The 18,611-nt window shown below is 43.9% G+C and overlaps 1 long non-coding RNA gene across 1 annotated transcript; it reads right to left on the reverse strand.

Annotated features, from left to right (window-relative positions):
• Positions 1-9,634: 9,634 nt before the first annotated feature.
• Positions 9,635-18,219, reverse strand: LOC123361794. Its single transcript, XR_006576229.1, has 3 exons — positions 18,095-18,219; positions 16,294-16,453; positions 9,635-9,805 (listed from the first exon to the last, which is right to left on the reverse strand). It is a non-coding gene; the product is annotated as an uncharacterized LOC123361794 (long non-coding RNA).
• Positions 18,220-18,611: the final 392 nt, after the last annotated feature.

Genomic DNA, 18,611 nt, shown 5'->3' on the forward strand with positions numbered 1-18,611 from the left:
TAAATGCAGCCAAGAAATAAATTTGACTAATAGTTGCATTTTTTAAATTATTTTATTTTTTTTTGTAGAATATCTTTGTTATAAGTCCAAAGACACTGCAAATGGTAGGACCTTGTAGATGTGTAGAGGGACTCTAGTGGAACAAAGGACTTCTTGTGTTCAGCTAGTTTGCTCTCATGTTGGAGTGAACTCATTATTTTTCAGTGTCGTCTTTCTGAAGAGAACTTTATTTAAAATTCTGTTTGTATGTTTCTTTTCTTTAGCGCCTCTGGGGCTTTCGAACTTTGGAAGCTTAAAAATGAAAAGTCTAATGAGCATATTTAGAAAATCTTCAATACGCTAGAGCCTCTTAAGACCCAGGTGCAGTATGGTGTCTTTGATTGTTGATACATCCCATTCAATTAGTGTGTCTGTTAAACCTTTTCATTTGCACACTACAGGGTGAAAGATTCCCTATCCAGCTACTGCCTTAAGAAGCATAAAAATGTTTCAGCCTGCTGAATCCTCAGTTTTGTCAGCTTGCTATTGCACTAATATGTTGATGTCTCTATGGAGCTGAATCTTTAGTATTATCAAAATCCTTTCTTCATTTATAGCATGTAGGAAACAGAACACAACCTTCAGCTTGTCATTCCATACTGTGTGGCTGGAGATGCCACTTCTCAGATGAGCTGTAAAAACAATACCCTGTCATAGAAAATAGTGGGCATATAAAATTCCTAGCACTTTTTGTAAGTCGGTTAGTTATTCCTGATCTGGTCAAATTACATTATATCTAGTTAAATGCCTCATACAGTTTCAGTTAGACACAGTGGGTCAGACCTTGCATTGGTAAAAATCAGCAAAGCTCCATTAATGGAGCTACACCAATTTATACCTCTTGCGGACTGGGAAGAGTCCTTGTCACATCCTCTTCTGAAGTATTGTGGGCACTAAGCTGTGTGCTCATAAGCAGGCACAATACAGAGCATGGAAGTGAGAGCTACTTTCTCCTCAGTCTCGCATCTAATAAATTAGGGCTGGTCAAAAAGTTTCCACCAAGTTTTTTTTTTTAAACTGTAAATTGAGTTTTCAGCTGAATGAAAATTTCCATGGAAAGTGAGTGCTGTCCTCAACATTTTTAGATTTTTCATAGAAAAAACTAAGAAAACCCAGACTTTTCCATTTTCATCCATAAACATTTCCACTATAGGCTTTTAGTTTTTTTGTTGGTTTTTTTTTAAATTAAAAGTTGAAATTTTCCACTGATTTTCTACAAAACTATATTGTTTCATCTATATCTTCCATGGGAATTTTTTCTCCCAGCCAGCTCTATAATAAACTATCAAAAAGTGACTAGTGATTTTGGGTGCTTGAACCAAGACACCTTTCAACAGCCTCTTTTACTGAGTGTGGACCCACTCTGAAAATTAGACCCTCATGATATTTCAGGGTGGGCACTCAGAAATGGAGGCACCCAAAGTTGCTAGTCACTTTTGAAAATCTTGGCCACAATTCTAGTGGCAGAATCTGGATTGTAATACTTGGGGTAATGCATAAACCAGAAAAACCTTAGCTCGACTTTCAGATCCCAGATTAAGTTGGCTGCGTTTGAAGTTAGAAAAATGATCTATCAACCAAGCAAATTGAATCTGGAACATGGAACCCTATAATACCATTTTTATAGATAAAATGCAGTTACACTGAAAATTAAGAACATGCATATTTACTGGATTTTCATTGGTTAGGGCATATAAATAATCCACATCACATATACGGTCTTCTTCCTTTTAAAGTGGGCATTATCTTTCTCTGAAAGCATTCTCTGAAACTTGGAAATATACCAAGGCAACCTCCCAAATATCAGAGCTCAGGCACATTGAGCACCATTTGCTTTATGCCAGCTTACCTAGTCAATTTTAATCATGAGGCGGTACATTTTCAAAGTAGCACTCAGGGTTTAGATGCACACAAATCCTGTTAGAAATCCTGTTAAAAAGTGTCTCTAAATCCCTATGAACAACTTTGAACTTTTGCCTCGAGGGGCCCCAGTTTTCTGCCTAGGCCTAAATCCAAGATACTAAGGAAGGTACAACTCTGAGAGAGTAGGTCCGTGAGAGAAGGAGCTAGTCTGAAGTTTTCTACTTAGGGAACCAACTTTCTTTTCATGTGTTTAGGAAATATCATAGACTCTTGAAGATAAAAGAGCACTTAATAATAATACCTATCTCTTATATAGCACTTTTCATCAGTAGATCTCAAAGCACTTTACAAAAGAAGGTCAGTATTGTTATCCCTATTATACAGATGGGGAAACTAAGGCACGGAGATGGTGGAGCTGGGAATAGAAGCCAGATCTCCAGGTCCTAATCTAGTGCACGGTCCATGAGGTCACACAGCATCCCCCATCATGCTCAGTGCTTCATGGAGGATGTTCACCTGTGCACACAGGGCCAGCACAAGGCCTATGTGTAATCCACCAATGATAGTGTGTTACAAGTTTCCTCGCTGTGCCAATCCAAAGAGCATGAGTTGTTATGGCTCCCAGCTACAACGTCTTTAACTCAAGCTGTAGCAGCTCCTGCTTTTAACTTTGGACATCCCCATGTGTCACATGCACCACCTAAGTCTTCAAAACAAGATGGCAGCTTAACTCGTCCCCAGGCCTTGTCCGGGTCTCTGCACAGGGCTGAATTGAATCTGACATTTTCAAAGCACTGAGCAAGATAATGAAATAAGCCCCACAACACTCACGAAAGGTAGGTAAATACTTAAGCCCAGGCTAAAGAGGGGGAAATTCTACGTCCCATTAGGGAGGTGTATGAGAGAGATACCTGCTTCACCTCAGGCTTTTGCCCTGACACTTGCTGTAAGAAGGCGACCACCCCTGGAGTGTCCTCCTGCAGCAGACCATGGCATAAAAGGCCCCACTGCCTCAGTTTCCCCTCTCAGAGTCCCCAGAACTCCACGTCAGGCTCTCTTGGTTAAACAATTCCCCTCCTTGGAACTCGTTTATTCCCAAATCACAGTTCATTGAATCCCCTGCAAAAGTCCCAAACATCGTCCATTTCCCACACCCAGTGTGTATAGCCCTTAAAACCCCACTCTTCCCAGCAGGCATCCCTATCAGTCTCTCTGCTAGGAGCCTTTCCATACCATACTCCAGAGTCTTCCACCACACTTGGGCTCTTTGTTGGTCCTCTTTCATCTCTCTGCAGCACATATAGAGTTCAACCCCACTCTTCCCTCTCTGCTGGGAGATCATCGTTTCCATGGCAGCATCCTCCACTCCCCCTGGCTCCTCACTGTTTCCCTGGGCCAGGCCTCCAATGTGGAGATGTCAGCAGGTAAGCCTCTCCTCTACTCCCCTGCCTTCAGCCCTTTCTGACACTTGGATCTCCAGCTCTCTGGGGCCTGGTCTACACTAAAAAGGGAGTTCGAATTAGGGTATGCAAATTCAGCTACGTGAATATCGTAGCTGAATTAGACGCGGCGGGGTCGAACTCCGCGGCTCCCCCGTCGACTCCACCACCGCCGTTTGCAGTGGTGGAGTACCGGAGTCGACCGCGGCGCTTCCGGAGTTCGAACTATCGCGTCTAGATCAGACGCAATAGTTCGAACTCCGAGAAGTCTAACTCACCGCGTCGACCCGGACGGTAAGTGTAGACTAGCCCTGGGTTACAGACAGCAGGCAACTTCCTCCTCAGGCCTCTCCCAGGAACCACTGCTCTAAAGCAACCCTCACCCACTGCACCTCTGCCCTCTCCAGGGCTCAGGTGCCCGCTTTAAATCCCAAATTGGGCTGAACTGATGAGGCACGGGTGTTGTCCCTGCTCCCTCAAAGGGCCACAGTCACCCAATGACACTTACTCTTTTGGGGGGATATTGACAATACAAGGAGAAATAGAGTGATGGGCATCTGCAGACAACAAAGATGATCATTCTTGACCTCAACATTGTTCAAGTTCATTTACAGTGGGGGTTATTGTATTTTCTGGATTTAGCCACATTAATCCCCTTGAACCAATTTTCTGTTGCAAAATGTGAAGAACAGGAAAATCTCAAGCTTTTCATTGCCGGCAGATCTGACTTTAAGCCAATATTGAGGTTAGTACTAAACTTAAATGCCTAGGCCAATATGTTAGAATTAGAGCCACAATTAAAACGCAGGAGTTTTGGGTTCCTAGAAATTCATTCAGTCCACAAGATCAGGCTGCCTCACACTCTCTCTCTCTCTCTCTCTTCCTCTCCCTTCCCCATGACTGTACATAAAAGCAATAAATAAAACTAGAGGAAAACATGGGGGAGGTGTTCAGCTAGGCTATCATTTTTGTAGGCACATTTTTGCACTCACAATACATTTTGTCTCCTTACAAGCTGTACATGCAAATAATTCTTTTGGGCACTAAACTGTGAATGCAATTCATTCCAGGCAAAAATTTGTGCTGTAGGAACAGAAGCCCAGATCAAAAAGTAAGCTCTGAAAATTGCACAATATATAATTGCAATACTGTTTGGAAGGGCGAGGGGGGCAGCATGCCATTAATTGGAATCACAGAGACTTGGTGAGTTAAGTCGCATGACTGGAATATCAATACAGGTGGCATAGCTTGTTCAGAAAGGACAGGCAGGGTGAAAAGGGAGGAAGTGTTGAATTTTACATCAATAATATGTACATTTGTTCTGAGGTCCAGAACGAGGTCGGAGGCAGACCAGTTGAGAGTCTCTGGACAAAGATAAGATGGGTGAAAAATAGAGGTGACACCATGGCAGGGTCTACTTTAGATCACTAACTCAGGAAGAGAAAGTGGACGAGGCATCTCTATAACAAATAACATAAATATCCAAAACACAAGACCTGGTAGTAAATGGGGACTTTACCTACCCAGACATCGGTTGGAAAAGTAATATGGCAAAACACAACATTTCCAATAAGTTCTTGGAATGTATTGGGGACAACCTTTTGTTCCAGAAGGTGGAGGAAGTAACTATTTCAGGCTTGGATCTGACTTACAGGGAGGAATTGGCAGCTAATCTGAAGGTGGAAGGCAATTTGAGGGAAAGTAATCATGACATGACAGGTTTCATGATTCTAAGGAAAGGAAGGAGTGAAAGCAGCAGAATAAGGACAATGGACTTCTAAAAAGCGGACTAACAAACTCAGAGAGCTTGCAGGTAAGGTCCCTCCCAAGGGAAGAAAATCTAAGGGAAAAAGGAGTTCAGGAGAGCTGGCAGTTTCTCAAGGAGACAATATTAAAGGCACAACTGCATATTATCCCAGTGTGAAGGAATGATCAAAAGAATAGGAAAAGGCCATTATGAATCCATCAGAAACTCTTTAATGGCCAGAAAATCAAAAAGGAATCCTATAAGAAGTGCAAACATAGACAAATTGCTAAGGAAGAGTGCAAAAGAATAGCACAAGAAAGTAGGGACAAAAATAGAAAGGCTAAGGAACAAAATGAGTTACACCTAGCAAAGGACATTAAAAGGCAATAAAAAGAGGTTCTTTAAATACATTAAGAGCAAAAGAAAGAAAAAGTAAAGTGTAGGTTTCTCTACTTAGTGAGGAAGGAGAGCTAATAATGGATGACATCAAGAAAGCTGAGGTGTTTAATGCCTATTTTGCTTCAGTCTTCACTAAAAAGATTAATGATGACCAGATACTCAACACAATTTATATTAACACTAAGGGGGAAGGAATGCAAGCCAAAATAGGAAAAGAACAGGTTAAAGAATATTTAGATAAGTTATATGTTTTATTCAACTTGGCAGGGCCTGATGAAATTCATCCTAGGGTACTTATGGAACTAGCTGAAGCAATCTCAGAACCGTTAGCAATTATCTTTGAGAACTCATGAAGGACGGGTGAGGTCCCAGAAGACTGGAGAAGAGCAAACATAGTCCCTATTTTTAAAAAGGGGAACAAATAGGACCTGGGGAATTATACCCCAGTCAGCCTAACTTCAATACCCGAAAAGATACTGGAACAAATTATTAAACAAACAATTTGTAAGCACCTGGAGAATAATGGGATTATAAGGAATAGCCAGCATGGATTTTTCAAGAACAAATAATTCCAAACGAACCTAATGTCCGTCTTTGACAGGATTACTGGCCTAGTGGGTAGGGGAAGAGCTGTAGATGGGATATATCTTTATTTTTTTAAGGCTTTTGAGACAATCCCACATGACATTCTTATAAGAAACTAGGGAAATGTTGACTAAATGAAATTACTATAAGGTGGGTGCAAAACAGGTTGAAAGACCATATTAAAATAGTTATTGGTAGTTTGCTGTCAAGCTAGGAGGGCATATCTAGTGAGGTCCCATAGTCCTCGGTCTGGTACTGTTCAGTATTTTCATTAATGAGTTGGATAATGGAGTGGAGAGTATGCTTATAAAATTTGCAGATGATACTATCCTGGGTGGGGTTGCAAGCACTTTGGAGGATAAGATTAGAATTCAAAATGACCTTGACAAATTGAAGAATTGGTCTGAATTCAACAAGATGAAATTTCAATAAAGGTAAGTGCACAGTACTTCACTTAGGAAAGAAAAATCAAATGCACAGCTACAAAATAGGGAATAACTGGCTAGGTGGTAGTGCTGCTGAAAAGGATCAGGGGGTGATAGAGCCAACCACGTAATGTAACCACAAAAAAGGCTAATTTGCATTAACAGGAGTGTCATATGTAAGACACAGGAGGTAAGTAGTCCTGTTCTACTAAGCACTGGTGAAGCCTCAGCTGGAGTATTGTGTCCAATTTTGGGTGCCACACTTCAGGAAAGACGTGGACAAATTGAAGACAGTCCAGAAAAGAGCAAGAAAAATGATAAAAGGTTTAGAAAACCTGACCTATGTGGAAAGGTTAAAAAAACGGGGCATGTTTAATCTTAAAAAACCTGATAATCTTCAAATATGTCAAGGGCTGTTATAAAGAGGATGATGAGCAATTGTTCTCCATGTCCACTGAAGGTAGAACAAGAAGTAATGGGGGTAATCTGCAGCATGAGAGATTTAGGTTAGTTATTAGGTAAAACTTTCTAACTAGATAGGTAATAAAATTCCAGAATACGCTTCCTAGGCAAGTTGTGGAATCCCATCACTGGATATTTTTAAAAACAGGTTGGACAAACACCTGTCAGGGGTGGCCTAGGTTTTCCTTGGTCTTGCCACTGTTCAGGAGCTGGACTTGATGATTTTTTGAGGTCCCTTCCAGTCCTATATTTCTATAATTCTAATACTTTGAATGTGGGTATTACATTTGTGGCACTCACTACAAGAGAAAAGAAGCTGCGCACAGAGAGTTGGTAACACACAACCACCCACTTCCTTTTTCTGGGACCTTGTTACCTTTAAAGAGACCCTGTCAGATAATGCCAACCATTCATTAAGACCAAGATTTCATGAAGTGATTAGTGGGTTTGGGTGCCTCAATATTTGGGTGTCCATGCAGAGATGTCTTAAAGGGGCCTTTTCAGAGAGCTGATGCTCAGCGCTTTCTCAAAATTCAGTGCCTAAAGTTGGGCATTGAAAATCAGTAGTCACTTTTGAAAATCTTGGCCTATGCTGATCAAACACTAAAGTAGCCCTTTGGCCTTGGTAACCAGGAGCAGCCACCATTCCTCTTGCCACTAATTAAAAGAAACAACCTTTACATCTTTCCTTCTCTCTGTTTCATGGCACCCCACACAGCAACACTACACAAGACAGAAAATGAATAAGATGATTGCATCCAGTTGAAACTTCAGAGGGGATTTAGGTAGTCCAAATGGAATTAAGAGTTGGATTTTGGCTGGTACTCTAGTGCTAACCCTGCCACTTTCACAAGTGCCAGAGAATTTTTAATGACTACGACGGCGGCACAGAATTTACATTATACAGCTCATTCCAAAGATGGCAGGTCTAACAGCATCCTGGGCCACTTATTTTGTGCCGATTCAGAGGGAAAAGTGTCATTCACTGAATTACCAACAGTAATTCTTGCAATGCCTTCAGCAGATGTTCTACGGAGGGCTCCCGTTCTAGTACTAACCCTGTTTTACCCAGCTTTGCTTGTGAGAGCTGAGTTCTAGGTGCCACAGTTGTAGGAAGAATAAACCTAGTGCTTGGTGGTCAGTAGCCAAGCTGAGTTAAGGGACGACATTGTGGGCCAGATTCTCTGCTGGTGCAAATTAGCCTTGCTCTACTGACTTAGGGCATAACTACACTTGCAGATGTAGAGTGCTGTGAGTTAAACCTGCCTTCGGAGAGCGCAGTAGGGAAAGCTCTCTAGTCTGTCCACACTGACAGCTGCTTGCGCACTGGTGTGGCCACATTTGCGGCACTTGCAGTGGCATTGGGAGTGGTGCATTATGGGTAGCTATCCCAGCATGCAAGTGACTGCAACGTGCTTTTCAAATGTGGGGTGGGGTGGAGTGTAACAGGGAGCGTATTGTGTGTATGTGGGGGGAGAGAGAGTGGGTTTTGTGGGGGCTGAGATCATGTCACAATGCTGTCTTGTAAGTTCAGACAGCAGCAGACCCTCCCTCCCCTCCTGCCTCTCTCTCATACACAGCATTCCATAGTAACGGCTTGGATGCCGGCTGTCAGAAATGGACTTTTGAAAGGGCATTTCCGCATTTCTACAGGAGTTCAAAACAATGACAAGAGTGGGCACTTGACTTAAGGGGATTATGGGACGTTTCTGGAGGCCGATCAGAGCGCAGTAACCCAACACCTCGTTCACACTGATGCCCGAATGTTGTAGCCAAGGCACAGCAAACGTTATTCCTCTCACCGAGGTGGAGTACCAGCAGTGCTGTAGCCGTGGAGTCAGAGAACGGTATGTGCCTTGCCAGTGTGGACGGGGAGTGAGCTAGTGCACCCGGGGCTCCTTCATTGCACTGTAACTCACAAGTGTAGCCAAGCCCACAGATGGTGCTACACTGATCCATTTACCCCAGTAGAGGATCTGACTTTATGGCTGAATTGGTTTATTTCACTCAATCTGCTGAAAGAAATCTGACTATCTCCATTCTGTTGGGTCTTGAATACTAGTGTTGCATGAGAATACAACCACTCCACCCTAAATATAACAACAACCCCCACAGCACAATCTCTTTATGGTCAGCAAGATGAAGCTCAAAGTGGAATATTTTAACTACTGCCAAATATCACCAGTGCAGCAACCTGCATGGAACTTGGAGGGAGGAGCATAGGTTGTAGGAAGGAAGAGTTTGGAAGTTGCACTAGGAAGTCAGGCTGGGTGCACATTGCTAGAATGTTAGCTGTTGTTGGCAGCACCTCTATTGTTAAAAAGCCAGTTTAGTTTTAATAGCACAAGAGGCCTCCAATGTTTCCACCCTGCACATGGTACATGAAACAACCAGTATTTGAAGTTGTGGCTTGTCAGCAAAGAGTTTAGCAACTTTTGGAAGGTTGCTAGTATGAGAACAAAAAGCCCAGAGACTGCGGTTGTTAAAACAATCTTAGGAGGGTTTTTTTGTTTGTTTGTGTTAAACTTGTGGGTTTAGAATGTGTGTTAATTGAAAAACAATAGCTCTTGCTGCAAGTTTAAGGTCCTAATTCGTTTTGTCTGTACTGGAAAGTCTGATACATCATCTAAGAATCTTCTGTGATCACATTCTGTAGTCTACATAGAATCCTGACTGAACAGGATTTTTTCTGCAGCAGGACCACTGGAGCGAACAGATTGCCTGTAGGGGCTTCATTATTCCCACTTCAGCATTATTGAAATGTTCTCCTTCAGGTTATGAAAGCTTTTACTGCCCGATGGCTGTTTGGTGGCCTGTATTTAAAGATTTGTCCATCACATAGATGCCTACAAAACACACAACAATAGTTAGACAGTTTGTTAGCAGTGGTCACAGCACATAAAACATCATAATTGTCTCACTATTCCTTTGTGCACCTTTTTCCCCGACCAAACCCCCCACACCGGCTGTATTTTGTCTTATACGTAGATTGTAAGATCTTTGAGGCGGCTCTAATCCACAACTGGGGCCTCTCAGTGATGCTGCAAAACACCAGATCAATCAGATAGCTGTGTCCAAATATAACAGCTATGCTCTCAGTTAGGCACATTGCTTCAGTGTATTTCAGTTCCATTGTTTAAAACAAAGCCCTGCACAGTCAGCACTAGAATCTATCTAAATTAGCTGTGTTTAAATCAGCCCCCCGTGTGTCTGTCTGCTGTGGTGACTTTATTGTTCCGGCAACAAACTGGAACCAATGGAAGTGAGGCTTTGCACGGGATACAGAGTGCCCAAGCATTTAAAGGGGCAGGCTATCACAACAACAAAACCTGAAACTTAAATAAAATACATCTGACATATACCAACAAAAAAAACCCTGGAATATTCAGAATCAGTAGTGGAATACCTACCCTAACTTTGAATGTAGTGTCTTTCATCACTAATGAAATATTGTCTTAATTTAACTAAACGTCAGTATGCTGGTCAAAAATATTAAATTTGTCAGTCCAATAAATTAGCTTTCTTTGGAATGACAAAGATCTTGTTTCTAATTACTTCTAAAAATATCCACCTATGACTGGCTGAAAATCAGCATCAATACGGAAGTTATGAATGTTACGCAAACCACAATCAGTCAGACACTCCGTGTGTGTGTGCGCGTGTGTGCTTGCATTCTAAATAAGGACAGACTTTTGAAAGAACTCAGCATGGAGGGCAGTGAGCCATTTTGAAAATCTGGCCCAGTGTCTGTCATCTCAAAACGCTCCACCAACCGACTACAATAGTGTATGCAATCATCACTTCATCCCCCACCTAAATACAGACAATTCTGGGAGCACTTGTTTTGGGGCAGCGGCTGTGCACAGTAGCTTAGGACAGGAAATGTAGACTACCGCATTCAGCTGAAAGCCCAGAGGAAGGTTGGGGTTTTGGGGGTTTTTTTTAATGAGGTAAAATAGGATTACCTCCACACAGCCAGTCCTAAAGCAACAATGAGTCCTGTGGCACCTTAAAGACTAACAGATGTATTGGAACATAAGCTTTCATGGGTGAATACCCACTTTGTCAGATGCATGTGATTTCACCCACAAAAGCTTATGCTCCAATACAACGGTTAGTCTTTAAGGTGCCACAGGACTCACTGTTGCTTTTTGCAGATCCAGACCAACACGGCTACCCCTCGGCTACTAGTCCTAAAGCAGCAATTCCAAGCCTTCCCTCCCCATCTGACCGGATGCAGGGCGAATTGCATCTTCATAACTTGGGAAGCAAGAATCCTGAGTAATGACAGTACAATTCTTAGCATCCCTTATTATTTGTTTAAAGTAGTGGCTACATGCCCCATCAGTATTGGGGGGAGGGGTGGGAACACAGGAATATCCACGGTGGTAGTGCACACTGAACAATGTTAATACAGAGCTGCCTGGCTAAATCCCCCATTGGGCTTTTAAGAATCTCAACCCATACTTGCAGTGCAAGATTTACATCTCTTTTCCCACTCTTTGTGCTGTTTAATTCCCTGAATTGCAGTCAGCTTGGACCAATCAATGCGCTAGCACCATGTTGAGTTTGGGTTCCCAACACTGCAGGTAGAAAATGTTTTCTACATAGATTTTCCCTCATTTTTCTTATATGAAAATATTCCTGGACGTGTTAGATTTTTTTGTAATTAATAAAAAACGTCCCCTACATTTTGTGGTTTAAATTGCTTGACAGGCTCAATTTGACTACTTTAACCCTAGCAAAGGAAGACAAAGACCGCCTAGGCGCAAGGGGGCATGAAGGGAAAACACAATCTTGTACAGCAAAGAAACAGTCAAAGAGGAAAGCACATCCACAGCCTATAAGAAAGTGGCTGATCTCTGATGTTTAGGTGTGGTTTTCCTAACATTCATCAAGGCTGAATTGTTGACAAATGGATATGGATCTATAGCAGAAGGGGTAGTTTCCCTGGCCAGTCGAGCTGGGAGGGAAGAGATTGACTTTCTGGTCCTGAAAAGCTCTGGGTTAGAATAGTGGTGGATGCGGGGATCCTATCACAGGTTTTGCTATAATGCCCATCACTGAAACCTCCCCAAGCACTGAAAGTTCACATTACATTACACAGAACCAACAAATCTCCAAAAGTCTCATTTTTCAACATTTTCTTCCCGCTCTATTTACTGCTACATGAAATTTTTTTTTTGAAGTTCCAGAGTCTTTTATTGGCGCCGTTGCATGGCTGAGCTGCCCTCCAGTGCTGTGTACTACATCTCATCCCCGAGACAGTAGCATGGAGGAAACAGCAAACGCTGGAGAGAGAGAATGTTCATTTGATGAGGTCCTTCATGTACTTCCAGCCATCCTGGGTGTATTCACGGACCTTGGTGGGAGCTACAGACAGAGCAGACACGGTGGCCTGAACTCCTGTGTTTCAGGATTCAGAGACAGAAAAGTCAAATTTCGGCGCGGATGGAAGCTCCCAGCCTGTGTAATTTGTCCATTCCTGTATAGCTGGAGGCAGCGCTGCGCGAGCCTTTCTGAGGGCCTCTGCTCCTTGACTGCCATTCCCCAGCAGCCTCTGATGAGGGGCAGCTTTGTCTAGTAGATTGAGCAAGAGTCTCAGAGCCAAGAACTCCTGAATTCTAATCTTGGCTCCATAGGTTTGTACAGCACCTTGCACAATGGGGCCCCACCCTTGTTGTGGTCTTTAGGTGTAAACATTAAATAATCAAGAACTGTACTCAGGGCCCAATCCTGCACTTCCAAACAGGTGCGGAGTACCTTCAATTCCCATTAAGTATAATAGGAGCTGAGACCCCAGCACCTTGCAGGATTGGCCTCTAAATTCTATACTAAGGGGAAAAAATACTGCTGATGAAAATCCTTGTTCTGAAATTCTGCTCCTGTCCTTGTATTAAAAAAATAAGTACTCGCGCTGGAAAATGCCTGTTTTGGTATCGCTTGCAACCACTAGATGGCAGCATTACGTACAAGTTGAAATGAATTAGCATTTTTAAAGATGAAAACCCAGCCACTGGCATATTGGAGGGTAAGGCCAGCTGGAAGTCTCCATAGATACTCAAAGCCTCAGTGAAAGGTATTAGTGTGATTTTTTAAAAAAAATTCAAATACTAATAATCAAAAACATTTATTCTGGATTCTATTAGGAGTGTCTGAATTATGTCGATAATAAAAAGGAAAAAATACACCTTTTATAGCTTAAACAGGGAAACGTAACAGCACGACTTGAATTTGTCATATGATCAATTTTCTTGGTGTATTTTAGGGCCCATAGTCTCTGGCCACCTCACTGTCTTCAATGCATTTACCCTCACGCCACCCCTGTCAGGCCAGGAAGTATTTTTGTTCCCATTGTACAGCTGGGGTTCAAGAACACAGAGAGGCGGAGATTTGCACATAGATTTGTACAGTTTAAGGCCAGAAGTTGGGATCATCTAGGTCTGACCTACTGTATATAACGCAGGCCATAGAACTTCCCCAAAATAATTCCTAGGGCAGATTTTTTAGAAAAACATCCAATCTTGCTTTAACAATTGCCAGTGACGAAGAATCCACTGTGACCTTGGTAATTTGTTCCAATGGTTAATTACCCTCCAGGTCAAAAATTGACGCCTTATTTCCAGTCTGAACTTGTCTAGCTCTTAGAGACTGGGTGACTTGTGCATGATCACACAGAATATCTGCAGCAGAGCATGGAAAAGAATTCAGATCTCCTGAGCAGAGCCGGCTCTAGGCCCCAGCGCAGCAAGCTGGTGCTTGGGGCAGGCCATGGAAGGGGCGGCACGTCTGGGTCTTTGGCAGCGGGTCCCTCAGTCCCTCTTGGAGGGAAGGACCAGCTGCTGAATTGCCACCGAAGAATGAAGCGGCGCGGTAGAGCTGCCACCAAAGTGCCGCCGATTGCGGCTTTTTTTTTTCTCTCCCTCGCCGCTTGGGGCGGCAAAAAAGCTGGAGCCGACCCTGCTCCTGAGTACGGTGCTTTGCCTGTCTGTTCTGTCCCTAGCAGGGCTCTTTGCAGTTATAATTGACATTTTTCCATATGTATAAGTCTCTTTCTTTTTCCTCTCTCCCTACAAGTACCGAGATGGGGTTTCTTTTTATGATGAATAGCAATGCAGTTTCCAGTCCAAAATACTCATTTTACAATCTAGCCATAGGACTCATAGCATTAGTAAGTGTCCTTCATTGCAAACTGGTCCTGAGAAATCAGCAACGTACAAGGAAGACTGGCTGGGCAGCAGGAACTGGGAGTCAAAGTGAATCATAGAATAGGAGCCAGAAGTGCAATGAGGCTGCAAAAAAAGGAAGCATGTGCGAAATTAAATTCTATTAGAAGCAGCAGCATGGTCTAGTGGTTAAAGCACAGGACTAAGTTGTATGCTTAGTTTTGCAGCAGACTTGCTGTTTGACCTTGGATATGTTACAGGGGCCTCATACGAAGAGAAACCCCCTACTTGTGCACCAGAGTTGCACTGGTGCTCCTGCCAACGGGGTCTCCACAGTGGCAGAAGAGTGGCCTAGATTTCTAAGGATCATTAATGATCCCTAATTCTGGATAGTATCGAAATTCTCTGACAACTGAAAAGGGAACATATAGAATCCAATTCCCCTGCCAATTATACCAGTGTAAATCAGGAGTAGCTCCACTGAAGCAACACTAGTGTGAAACCTGTCTAAATGAGAAGAGGATCTGGCCCACAGTCAATGAAGAGCTAACTCTAACGTACTGGCACAATAATCTCACAAAGGAGGAGAGAGAATAGGGGCCAACCCTGGAACATACTGATAACCCACAGGAGTGGGGATTAAAGGAAACCAGAGTCACAATTTTCAAAAGTGACTTAGGAGCCTAAGTGCCATTGGCTTACAATGAGATTTAGGCTCCTAAGGCTCAGATCCTCAAAGATTCTCCCATTGGCATAGGTAATCCATCTCCTTGAGAGGCAGTAGCTAGATTGACAGAAGAATTCTCCCGTTGACCTAGAACTGTCAACACTGGAAGTTAGGTCGGCTTAGCTAAATCGCTCAGGGATGTGGATTTTTCACGTCACTGGGAGACATCGCTGGGTCCACCTATCTTTTTTAGTGAAGACCAGGCCTGAGGTGGTCCTGAAAATGTGACCCTAAATCTCACTGCTGCAGATGTAGGGAAACTGATCTATAAACTGATTTTAACAATGAAATCCTATTGATCACAGACCAAATCCTGAAGTAACTGATCAGGAAACACAGAGATGGGCTTTAATTAAAATTTTCCCCAATGAAAGGCTGAATAAGGACTTCAGGGTTTGGCAGTTTAAAGAAAGTCTCTTGCCTCCTCTGTTACTAAAGAGAAAGCTAATTCCTGTTCAAATTTCCATCAGTAAATGATCTTTTTGTCCTCACTCCATTTGCCAAATGATGTCTCTCTGTGCATTCTGTGACAGGGAATACCAACTCTGCACTGGGCCAATGGGGCCGGACCAATCACTATGGGCCCAGGAGACCACGCTACCTTGTCCCTGCTGTGCATGGTCCAGGTGTAAGGGACAGACAAAAGGAGGCAGCCCAGCTCAGTCTGGGCTGGCTGAGGAGGTGGAAGGACGTGAGTTGCAGGCTCCTGCAAAGAGCTGCCTGCAATTCTCCAAGTGGTGGGAGCCGAGGACCCGGATTGTGCTGCAGATGACCAGCCGGCTGCAGAGACTGACTGGGATGCTGAGCCACTGTCAGCCAAGGAGATGCTCAAGATGAGCCTTGCAGTAGGAAGTGACCAAGGGAATGTATTAGAAGCCAATGCTTGAACCCTTAATGGGGAATTTCCTGCCTTTATAGGGCCCTGGGTCGGAACTTGGTGGAGTAGGTTGGGCCTGGGTTCCCCTACCCGCCACACACACTTGCCACTAGAGGTGCCTACTGGGGACTCCAGCTACAGACTGTTTGCTCTGCTCTGCCCAGAGGGCCAGAGTCCCCCCAACTGCTATTGCCTGCCCCAGCCAGGAGGCTTAGGAGACTAGAGACTGGACATTTGCTTTGCTCTGTCCAGGGTCTGAAGACTATTGGCTTTACCTTGCCCAGAGGGTCAAAGACAGCTATGTTTGCCCCAGCTAGAAGGCATGGACAGAGTGTTTACTGGGCCCCGTCAGGAGCCCTGAGTCCCCCTAATTGAAATTCCCTGATCCAACAGGAAGTCCCAGCGGTTGTGGGACTGGGTGTACTGAGCCAAGGGGGCGGCCCCGCTCAACATAAGGCCCCTGCGTCAGACAACACCATCACACACCGTACCTGCCCGGCCCCTCCTCCTTTTTCCAAATGGGCAAGAGCGGGCATGCTGACTTGCTAACATACTCCCACTTACTGTTTGTGATTCACCTGGAACATCTTTATCTTTCCACAGGGTGATCTAAGTTGTCACCGTTGTACCAGGTAAGGGGCTTGGGTTTGTTAGATGCTCCTTGATATTCCAGCACCATGAAGAGGGCTCAGAACTCCAGTTGCTGTAGGAAGCAGTCACCTCTCTGCATGTGAAGAAGAGAAAACTGGCAGGAGATACATTTCTTCTTGGAGAGTCAGATGCTGGGGGTTCCTTCACACCACACTCAATCTTTGAGCTAAGGTTCTTGGACCATCAGCTGGGGATATTACGCTCTGCTTACATAGTAAATAGCAACTTAGAAGGAAAAGTCATTACTATTTGTATTACGGTAGCACTCAGAGACCTCAGCTTAGATTAGAGCACCATTGCAGTAAATACTGCACCCACTACGAGACAGTCCCTGACCAAGACAAAGGTGGGAGACAGGAAGCATTATTAACCCTGTTTAACTGAAGCAGAGAGAGAGATTAAGGCCTAGATCCTCAAAGGCTTTTAGGCTCCAAACTTACTTAAAGCAATGGATATTAGGAGCCTAAATATCTTTGTAGATCTGGGCCTACGTGACTTGCCCAAGATTACATATAATACGCAGCCAGCAGAGCCGGGAATTAAACCCAGATGTTCTGTTTGTGGTCAAAGTGTGTAAGCCTTCAAGTGGTGAATGTGCAGACACCGAGCACGGAGATGTTATGCTATGCTTTGAACACAGCTCTGCTACAGTGACTTTTCAACCACAAGTAGACACTCTTGTCCTGTAAGCAAATAGGAAACTGCAGCACCTATACACCTGAATCTTGTAGCTGTCATGCCTTTGTTCTCCAGTCAGGTGCATCTTTAATTAACCTTACATGCATGCTGCCTCCTTGTTGATAGAGTGAGCAATACCAGCTGGGACACCAAAGACAGCAAAGTGTTCTAGGGAATTTCTGAAGGGGAATGGTACCAGAGAAGCCTGCAGCAGCAAAGTTAACACACTCCCTAGGCTGCCTTCTCTGCACTCCGGGTAACGATGGTTGGAAGGCAGATTCTGTTATCTGCCTTAGGTATTTAGGCTGGGATTTTCAAAGGAGTTGAATTTCAGTCAGTGAGGCACCTGACTCCCTTAGGCTCCTGTAAAGATTACAGTGCCAATCACTGTATAGGTACTTAGACACCTAATGATCCAAGCATAGGGCTGGAAGCCAGGACCACGAGTCTAGTCCTGGCTCTGACACCAAACCATTATGTGGTCTGGGGCAAGCTGCTGGGCCTCAGCTACTCCCATCTGTGTAATGTGTATAATACATACATGGTACCGTGTCTGACAGCAGTTTTGTGATCATTAATATTCATGAAGTGCATTGATGTACGGCGCTAGGTAAAGGCTTAATATTATTGTGTGTGTCTGCGTGTTTTTATAAAAGTCCTTGAGCTTACCATTCGAAGGCAAGGAAATTAATATTAATAAAAAAGTGGATCACTCAGAGCACTGTATTAAATGAAAGATAAAATGGGGATTTAAAAATCCCACCAGTTCTGCCAATACTTTCCTTATTAGAGTCACAGAAAATAAAGCTAGACCATCCCTGAATGGCATTTGTCCAATCTGTTCTTAAAAACCTTCAATGATGGGGATTCCACAACCTCCCTGGATAGTTATCCCCTCTGACCAAACAAAACTGTGAGGCAATATGGAGACACCGGGCAACACATTCATAGGTTCTAATCAATCACTCACGTATACTAAGGAACCAGCCCCCAAACAGCAGCACTAATGAACATGTCCACAAAGGACTATACGTACTCCTGCTCAAAGCTTCTGCATGCTAGGCCACCTCTGTCCGGGTCCCTGCTTTTCCTGCGGTTGTAGTCAGAGCTCCACTCTCCAGTGCAGACTCATGGCTGAAAGGAAGCTTCTCACTGGGTGATTGGCCTCTGTCAATGAAGCAGGTTCAGCCCCTGGTGCCAGAATAGGCGCTCCCAGTTTGGTTAATTAAGGGGATAAGGCAGCCTGGTGGGGAGGGGTATAAAAGTCCAGGGAGAATTTGAGAGGAAGAGAGACCCAGTGAGCTAGGGCTAACAGAGTCACAGGGAGGTCTCTTGGAAAAGCGGCAGAAAACAATCTGCAAGTCCTGCCTGGAAAGAGGGGGAATTTGCAGGAAGCCAGCAGAGGTGCTAGCATGCTGAGCTTCCAGAGGGTGAACATTTTTAATGGTGAGAGCAGTTAACCAGTGGAACAATTTACCATGGATCATGGTGGGTTCTTCATCATGGACGATTTTTAAATCAAAAGAGTGTATGTTCTTCTGAAAGATCTGCCC

This window comes from Mauremys mutica, chromosome 1 (genome assembly GCF_020497125.1).
Source record: "Mauremys mutica isolate MM-2020 ecotype Southern chromosome 1, ASM2049712v1, whole genome shotgun sequence".
Classification (NCBI taxonomy): Eukaryota; Metazoa; Chordata; order Testudines; family Geoemydidae; genus Mauremys; species Mauremys mutica.